Consider the following 9,567-nt stretch of genomic DNA (forward strand, 5'->3'; position numbering starts at 1 on the left):
AGAAGTTTTAAATAGTTAATTTTATATTAATATCAATATATTTTTTCAAAATTTTATGATATATTCAAATTTATTTTTATTCAAAAGTAAAAATAATATATTTTCTTAAAACCATATAAACCGTATTATATCAACAGAGACAAAAAAAAAAATAAAACAAAATACTAAAATAAATATGTATCTCAATGTATTACGCGAATACCCTTCTAATACATACTTAATACAATTTTTTTTTGAATTTCACCTGTTTTATTTAAGAGGACCGCCCTTGTATAGAAAATATTTTTTTGAATTTGTGGATGTTGCACTAAATTTGGTTATGCAATGATTTGGTTGTGCATTTGTGGATTTGACAATTCTAACCTATTGTTAGGTGAAGTTTGATTTTTAAGAGGTGTTGAAGTCTGATTTTACTTTTGATTTTTAAGAGGTAGTGTTAAAGTATGAAATATGAATCAGTCAGATTGTTTGTTTTTGTAAACTGACAAACGTCTGAAGTCTGAAATCTGAATCAACAGTTTGTTTTTGTAACCAACAAAACATATGAATATGTATAATTTTTTATTTCACTTCTGTTTATGTTCCCTAGATTCATTTAATTCTTCTTTCTCCTCCAGATCAAACATTCTATCCTCAATCTCCACCCTCATCCCACCACCATCAACCACTGTCCACCACCACTCCTCTAAAATCCAACGCCCAAATCCACCTCTAAAATTGAGGCAAATCTTCATCATGATGAAAACTGCAGTGACGAAAACTACAGGGACGAAAATACCTTGATTCACGAGGATAAAGGTGCACAACTATTAGTTTACACAAGAACGAAAACACACAGTGGCGAAAACCCACAGGGAAGAAAACCCTCTTGATTTGGATCTGATTTGGGTCGACTTAAAGCCACCAGAGGCGATGGAGGGTGAAGTCGATCAATTGAGACGGTGAGGAGGGTGAAGTTGATCGATGGAGGGTGAAGTCGATCGATTGAGAGGGTGAAGTCGATCGATTGATGAAGTAGAAATCGGTTCTCTGAATAGTCTTTGGGATTAAGAGAAAAATAAGTGTCTAGGTTATCACTTAATTTTTAAGAGAAAAATAAGGGATAAATGGCTCTAAAAAAAGAAAAAAAAAACAATCGGTCTGTCTGAATTGCCTTATGTCTGACCGAATCAGACATAAGTAGTAAAATAAAAGTTTTTTTTTAAAAAACAAATACCACGTTAGTGTTTATAAATATGATTTGGTTGAAACTGCACAAAAGTAGTGGAAGTTTTAAAACTACATACAGAGGGTGAAAAGATGCGATGGATATAGTGGTCATTTAAAATATGTACAAGTTTTATTTGTTACTTATAACAGTGGGGGGAAGAAAATTAATTGTTTTAAAAATTGAGGACTAAGGGGTTACTTATCAAATATTCAGCGATAAAATATATCACTCTCATTTGTCTTATCGTGTAATATTTTTGGTCATTAATACGGCTTGCTGATAAGCGTCTTAAACATGATTAAAGTCATTAACCTCACTTATTTTTTATCTTGTAAGATTTCTAATTTTTATTATGTTCAGTCAGTAAATAATATCAGTAAGGATTTACTTGATAAAACGCAGAAACATTTTCAAAGCATGATACATTTGGTCATTGGTAAATTGAAAGTCAAATACGAAACATTTTGTTGTTACCGAAAATACTTGTAATGAAATTGTTGTCATTCCATGACATCTGTTACCTCTGGCCCCCGCCATAACCTGTCCTGGGCTGTGTTCTTCCTCTGTTTAATCTTTGATGGGCCTTAAAAAATTTAATCTTTGAAATCCATTGGACTGGACTCTCAGAACTCGCTCATCTCGCCGAGCCGACTGGACTCTCGACTCTCGTCTCACAATCTCTGCCTCTACGACTATGCCCTGAATAGGCTCTCGGTCGTTCACTCCTCCTTCTCTGGATTTCCCTCTCTTCAGGTTTCTGCCTTCTAGTCTCGACCCTTAGGGGGAGCAAGTTTGAAATCTAAAATTTTGGTAAATTCTTGATTCCTTGATCCTATTTTTTTTTCTTAGATAATTTATGATGAAGTTATCAGTTATGCTTACATCAGGTTTATTTCAGCATTTGATATGTTTTATCAGTTTGTCTGGTTTTTAGTTGATCTTTGATTTTTGTATTGTATTTGATGAAGTTATGCTATGATTTGGATTAGGTTTATCCAAGTCACTGTCATTTTGTCAATTGATGAGCACACCAGATTTCTGATTTTCTGTTACTGTTAACCTACAATAAAAATGAAAACTTGTTAAGTTGTTAGTTTTATAGATGAATATGTAATATCACCTGACATTGATCAATGAATGGTGACTTTGTTCTTGTTATGATAGCAGATTCAAAATTGCTTGTGGGCAAGTATCTGACTGGACTTCCGTTATTGTGATAAATGTTGCAATCTAATATGTTTGTGCTTGCCCAGCAATTTCAAGCATAGAAAATTGGAGTTCTGAATGTTTGTGCTTGCCCAGATGATTCCTTGTTTGTGTTTGCTATTGCATTTAGGTAGGACTTGATGAAATGGAAGTTTATGCATGAATTATTTTAGGTGATGTATTTTCTGTTTTGTTATTCGGGGTTTTGGTTTATGTTTCTCATTGTATAGTCTTTTTTATGTTTAACAAAAATCGGCATGCGGATGAGCTGCGTATCTACTTCGTTCCAGACCCTTTAAACATAGTACTTTTAATTTGCTTAAAACATCGGTGTGGGGCATTTTTTTGTTTCTGCCCTGAGCATAATGGCCCTTGCCAGACGCAAAGTTCAGGTCCTCCCATCCTCCAGATTTTTCAAACCTAAGTCGTCTCCCGTTCTTTGTAAATAGTTTTGTTTAAACTTCAATTTTGTTTATTTAAATTAGTTTAGTCATAATTATACAATTTATTGTTACAATATGCTATTGTAGTTTGTCTGTATTGCATCTATGTGTAATGTGTTGGCTTTATTTGGGATTTAATTTTATTTAGAGAATTAGGGTTTTGTGAAATTCAAATTGATAGAAATTTGTTTATATTGTATTATCTTGGATGAGTTAACATTTTGTTTAATCATGTGAATTTTGCATCAACTTTGAAGTTCGTTCGATCGTAGATTTTATGCCTTTAAAGGAAATGGTGAAGCATATGGAACGTAAAAAATGATCACGAAACTACTATGCATCTCTTTAAGCTTTTTAAATTTGCTACATTTTGTCTGTGTTAATTGGGATGTTTTTAGCTCAAGTTGCCCCTGGTTAAAATTTCTGAACCTGCTGTTGGTTCTACTTCCCAGCTCATCTCTCTCATTCATCTTCCCCCTCTCTCTTTGATGCCAATTATGGCATTCTTCTATAACCTCCCATGGACACCCACAGTAAAAGCTTGAAACTGCTACTACAATACCCAACTTTGATCTCATCATCCCTTTGATATTGTTACCGAGGATCATATAGTGGATTTATAGTTGGTTATCTGTTGATCTCAGTTGTGGATCCAGGAATTTCAACATGCGGATGCACTACCATAACATTTTTTTAACTATGCTCTAAGTTTAATAATCCTTTTACATAATAATGGACTATCAAAACTTGTTTTGATCCGTACCACATAGGTCTGTCCATAGTTGATCTATCTCAGGTAAGTTCTCTATCTGTCAATACATGTACACAGTTTTCTCCTTCCAGAAAGATCCACCCATGGGATATGGGTTAAGTTTTTTCAGCAATTGAAAATTCATACCTGGGCATGGATTAGTGTCAACCAAAAAGTTACATTATAGTTTTTACTGAAGCTTAGAATGGAAGAGCTTAATAGGCCTATACTAGAAAGATATATGGTCCAAGGTTTTAAATTTGACTTTTATTTGTGTAGTTTTGACTTTTGATGACTAAAATTAGAGTTTAGAGTTCAAAAAGGCTCCAAGTTTGGAGTGTTTGAATGAGTATTTCTATTTTTGCTAACACAATGTTGTTAACTGTTTCATGGATACATGTTTCTACACAAGTATGTAACCATGTGTCTTACTATATATATGTGCACTTATTTGACCAAAAAACTAAGAATAAAACAAGGTGTTACTTGACAATTAAATAAGATCTCAGCATGTCATCCACCAGAAGAAGTTTCTATGACAATGCTTTCTCGGAAAGGTCAATGTAGCATAATGCATTTGAAAACCCGAGATTTTTCTCTTATTTATTAGAATTACATGATCTCATAGTTAAATGTTGTTTTATCAAACATTTCTAGTGTTAAGGAGGTTGCTTATGAAATCAAATCATCAATGGTAGGATAAATTTATGAGCAAGAGGTGTGGAGCCAACAATTTCTATTTCTTAAGTTAATAATTTATTTAGCCTTAAATTATCTATGGTTGATTTCGTTGCATAAACTTTTGAACATTGGAGATGGTATATATTCATGTTATCCATTCCGTTGAATTTTATATCTTAGATTAAAATTATGTATTCTTATAGAGAGATAGCTTGTTCAATTTCATGTGTTCATGTGAAGGTGATGTGACAAGATTGAGCAGGGATTAATTTACTGCCTGGAATATAACACATAAACATCATTAGCTAGGAAACAATGCTCACCTTAGCAGAAAGGATATGGTCGAGGGCTAAACTTAGGGTGGTCACATTAAGCAGATTTGCTTATGTATTTAAGATAAACATAAATAAATTGTTTTTGTTGTAAGTTACTTTGTTTACAATGATCTTTTGTAGTTTGTATAGTAATTTATCATAAAATGATAGAAGGTGCATCTTGGATAAATTATGTGTGGTGACCTCACATGAGAGTCATATGATCCTTCATTTGCACCTATACTGTTTATCAACTCTTTTATCATTTCTAATTGTTTGCTTCATCGTTCACTTCCTTACTTAACCTATGATGTTTTAGAAGTGATATAGGCAACATGAAGGCACCACTAATCCACATGGTCTAGGCCCACCTCCACACAGTCCTAGAAGCGGCAAAGCCCTCCTTGTGGGAGGTTGGCATGGCCACATAGGTTTGTGCATCCAATTAAAATCAAAGTACAACTCATGAACTTTGTTTTTTGTTCGGCTTAATCTGAAACCTTTAGATTCTAAGAAGCTTCTGCATACACCACATTGCCTAATCTTATTATGAGCATGATCTCTTGCTATGCTGTTATAGCGGTGAAAATACAAAATTGCGGTCAAGACTTATATTTGAAATAGCGGTTATAGCGGTGGTATGCCGGTCCAAAACTAGCGAACATATAATATTTTCTTAGAATTATACATATGATATGTTTATATATGCAATATATATGTATCTATGTATGTATGCATACATATACATATCATATCATTAATTAAGAATATAGTTTCAACATCAAAACATCAACTTAAATAAGTTTCATAAAACAAAATAGGAAAAGTGTCCATAAACGAGCTAATCGCAAGCAATAGGTTCAGCATCCGAGTCAACATAGTTCTAAAGAGGCCCAAGCTAAAATATCGGAACATCGGTCCGCAATTTCACCTCAAATATTGGTCAATTGTGCTGCTAATATCGGAAACGCAATTTTCTCTGCAATTTGACGACCACAATTTTTATCTTAGTCCGCAATCCGCTATTGCAGCGCAATAGCGCCGCAATTAACAACATAGATGTCATAGATGAAAAGCATAGGCCTTGATACATCATCTTGGGTGTCATTTATTAGCTCATCCATAACAAAAGTAAAAAATGAGACTTAACGTTTGCCCTTGGTCTAATCCTATAGGATCGGGGAAAGACATCATGTTTGCATGTGCTTAGTTCTGCAATCCTACATATTTTTAATGACATTAGCATACATTATCAGAACGTTCTTATCAAAAGCTCATCATAACACTCATCTTGATTCTGTGTAATATGCAAACACTAGATCGATGAACACCCTATAACCTCTATATCTCTCCATGATTTGACTAATCAAGAATATAACCTATGTTCTTGATCTTCATGGCATTGAATGGTATTGATTCCTTGATGCCCATGTCTCAGCAGTCAACACTCCAGATATGCTTTAGTCCCCTACCTCATAGGTTTTTTTGTTAAAATGGGACGGAACCCAGGAAAACTTCATCCATTACATGGCTTGTGAGCTTTACCCTTTAACCAGTTGTACAATCTTGAAGATCTATTCTTATCATATTGATTGAGATCAAGATACTCATCGTTACTTCATTCAACATCCTTTTTGTTCAAAGATTAACATTAATGACCTAGTTAGCCATGTTATAACCACCCCTTGAGGATATCCAAAGTGATAGTGTCAGCTCTTAGTTTATTAATCTATGATTGTGACCAGGCTGACCGCATCGGTAGCATACATTTATGCCCATCATACATTCTCGAGTGTGATGCTTATTGCATTTAGGACAAGTGGGTTTATCATATGTTCTTATGCCTTCATTCCTGGGTTTCTTAAAATGATTGCCAAAGTTCCCCTTTCAAATTTTCTTCTCTCGCCTATCTTGTTATTGTTTGGTACGTTACAATCCTTTTCAGCTAGAATTGCCAGTTCTACCACTTCTTGGAAGGTTTTTGGTTGTGACATATTTACAAATCTGCGTAAATCTTTCCTCGGGCCAAGTAGGAAACGATTCACCTTCCGAGCTTCTGTAGTGACTAGGTAAGTTACAAATCGAGATTTTTCTATAAAAGTTTCCACATAGTCTTCTACAGATTTGCTTTCCTGTTCTAACTTTACGAATTCTTCCTCCATTATTTTCATTCGAGTATCTGAGCAATATTTTTTTATAGACCAAATCCTTGAATTCCACCCATGGCATTGCAGCTGCTTCTGCCACACCTTTCATAGATTGAATATTTTTTCCACCAATGAAGGGCATTCAATTTTAACTTGGTTGAGACAAACCTTACTTGTTGAGTGGAGGCACACTGACATGTTTGAAAATAACTTTCCATGTCATCTAACCAGTTCATGGCACCTATTGGTTTGTCTTTTTCTTCAAACGTGGATGGACTAGCATTTGTAAATGTTTTATAGTCACCTTCATGAGTTTGACCATTATTTGGTTCATGCCTTGCCTGATTCTCTACTACCCCTATGTTCTAAGTTTTGATTCATAGCAATTTGAATTCGAGCTATTACACTTAGAAGACTTTCCTAGATACCTCGGGAAATTTCTGTTGCTATATCAATTCCCCCGGTAGATTCTTGTGGATTTATTCTGGATCTTTGTCTTAGGTGGTGCATTATTTTCTTCGCCAGTTTTAGTTATTCTTCGAGTATTCATCCTATGAAATAAAAATAAATACATAAATATACAATAGCGCTTATTATTATTATTATCATACAACATGCATCATACAAAATTTTCGGGATATTTTTTACAAAATTTAGGAAATAAGAAAATTTTTCTTTTTTTTATTTTATTTAAAATTTTCGCACGGGTAGCGATATTGTATCCATACTTTATAAGATAACGATTTGAATACATATTTTCTGTCATGCACCATCCATGTTCCATCCCAGTCTAAGTCAACTTAGGTTGCTATGCATCCTCTAAAAATTTCCTTAATTTGTGTAACTAGAAAAAGACATGTCTTTTATCGTAGTCAGGAATGTTCTTGTCTTGATTTTTAGTTCTTGGTTTAGGCGTGCATTGCTATGCATCTTTGCAAATTTTGTTCTTCTCTAGGTATGTCTTCCTCTTCTTCATCTTCTTCTATGTCATTATCAATAGGTAGATTATTTTCGACGTATTCTATTTCAATTTCGGCGAACTAGGGGTCGAAATCTGTGTCGGAATCAACCATCTAAAAGGAGATACAAATATGAAATTATTAAAATTTTATACACATGATTATAAAATTCTAATACTTAATGTTATTTTCCATAGTTTAAGTCTAAGTAACTTAATTTAAGGCAAATCTTAGTTCACTTAAACTAAAAGCTCTGATACCATTTGTAATGCCCCACGTCCTTGTATATTGGGTGCCGTTACTTTACATGATAAAACTATTACATCTTGAATCTGAACTTGAAATTCAACTTAATTTATAACATATATTGAAATTATATCAAAGAAGAAATTACTTAGCAAAAATGTAACCATAGCTTGTATTACAACAAAACTTGCTTATTGACTAAAACCATACTCTTTTATGTAAATCCTCTTTACTTCTTTCCTGATATACATACATGAGATATATGAACTATAAGCTTAGTGAGTATTTATGGTTTCATGAATGAGAAATTTTCATGATATTTTGTGAATGATAATTCATTAAAGCTCTTGATCATAATAAACATTCATGAAATACTATTCTTTATAATTAAGATGTTTCTCTAAATGTAACAGTTGCTGGAGTACTTGAATTACTCATAAATATTTGCATTTAAGGCTTAAATATTGAGATTTATCAAATAAAGAAACTAAGGTGACGTTTGGTTCGCAGAATGTTTTTGGATGGAATGAAATATGTTAAAAGAATTTGACTTTGAAGGAATTGGAATGGAATGTTCCTGTTTGGTTGGAAGACATTGGAATGGAATCTGTTAAGGAATTGGAATATTTCTGTTTGGTTCACAGAATGTAGCTTTAGAATTGGAATAAAATTTTAGTAAATGACCAAAATGCCCTTTTTTGAAAAAAAAAATTGAAAATTTTATTTATTTTAAACTAAAAATACTTTAATAAAATAATTATTTAATATGTAAAACAATATAAGATATACAACCCAAATATAATCATAAGCCAAACGACGTTACTAAATCGACGGTGGTCGGCGGTGGTTTAGATTGACGGTGAATCAGATTAGTGGTGGCTCAGATCGGTGGTGGTTTAGATCGGTGGTAGTCAGTGGTGGTGGTCAGCGGTGGTTCAGATCGGTGGTCGGCGGTGGTTCAGATCGGCGGTGGTCGGCGGTGGTTCAGATCGGTGGTGGTGATGGTCGGTGGTGGTTCAGATCAGTGGTAGTCGGCGGTGGTTCAGACCGGTGGTAGTCGGCGGTGGTTCAGGTCGGTGGTAGTCGGTGGTGGTGGTCGGCGGTGGTTCAGATCAATAGTGGTCGAGAGGTGGTCGACGATGGTCATATTGAGTTTTATGAGATTAGAGTATATTAGGTTAAGGGCATATTTGGTATAACGAAGAGAGATTACATTCCATCAAAATACCATGTAGTTGCTAAGGAATGTTAAATTCCTTTATTTGTGGAATTTGTAGGATTTTGAAGATTACTTTCGTGAAAAAGAATGAACCAAACAAGGGATTTGGTCAATGGAATTCAACATTCCAATTCCATCAGATTCCTCCAGAATCTACGAACCAAACGCCACCTAAGGTTACAATTATGTATGGGTCCCTCCCCCATAGAAGTAATAGGTTGTTCAATTATATATATCTATATTATATTATAAAGTATTTGCAAAAACTCTTAAAAACCATTTTTATGCATGAAATACTGTTTATTGATGCATATTACTTAAACTTCAGGATTACAAGTAAATTGTGCATAAGTACAACTTATTAAACCTTCATTTTTGAATCATGTAACTA

At 33.9% G+C, this 9,567-nt stretch overlaps 1 protein-coding gene across 2 annotated transcripts in view; it reads left to right on the forward strand.

Moving 5' to 3' along the window:
- The first annotated feature begins 1,840 nt into the window (after positions 1–1,840).
- LOC112517857 overlaps positions 1,841–9,567 on the forward strand; it is a 9,553-nt gene continuing 1,826 nt past the window's right edge. Inside the window, exons 1-2 of one of the 2 annotated variants that reach the window (XM_025125238.1) lie at positions 1,841–2,020; positions 6,551–6,674. The gene's annotated coding sequence lies outside the window, so the exon portion shown is untranslated. The remainder of the gene's footprint in view (positions 2,021–6,550; positions 6,675–9,567) is intronic. The other variant, XM_025125231.1, reaches the window with a different exon arrangement.

This window comes from Cynara cardunculus (assembly GCF_001531365.2).
Source record: "Cynara cardunculus var. scolymus isolate 2C chromosome LG 1, CcrdV1, whole genome shotgun sequence".
NCBI lineage: Eukaryota > Viridiplantae > Streptophyta > Magnoliopsida > Asterales > Asteraceae > Cynara > Cynara cardunculus.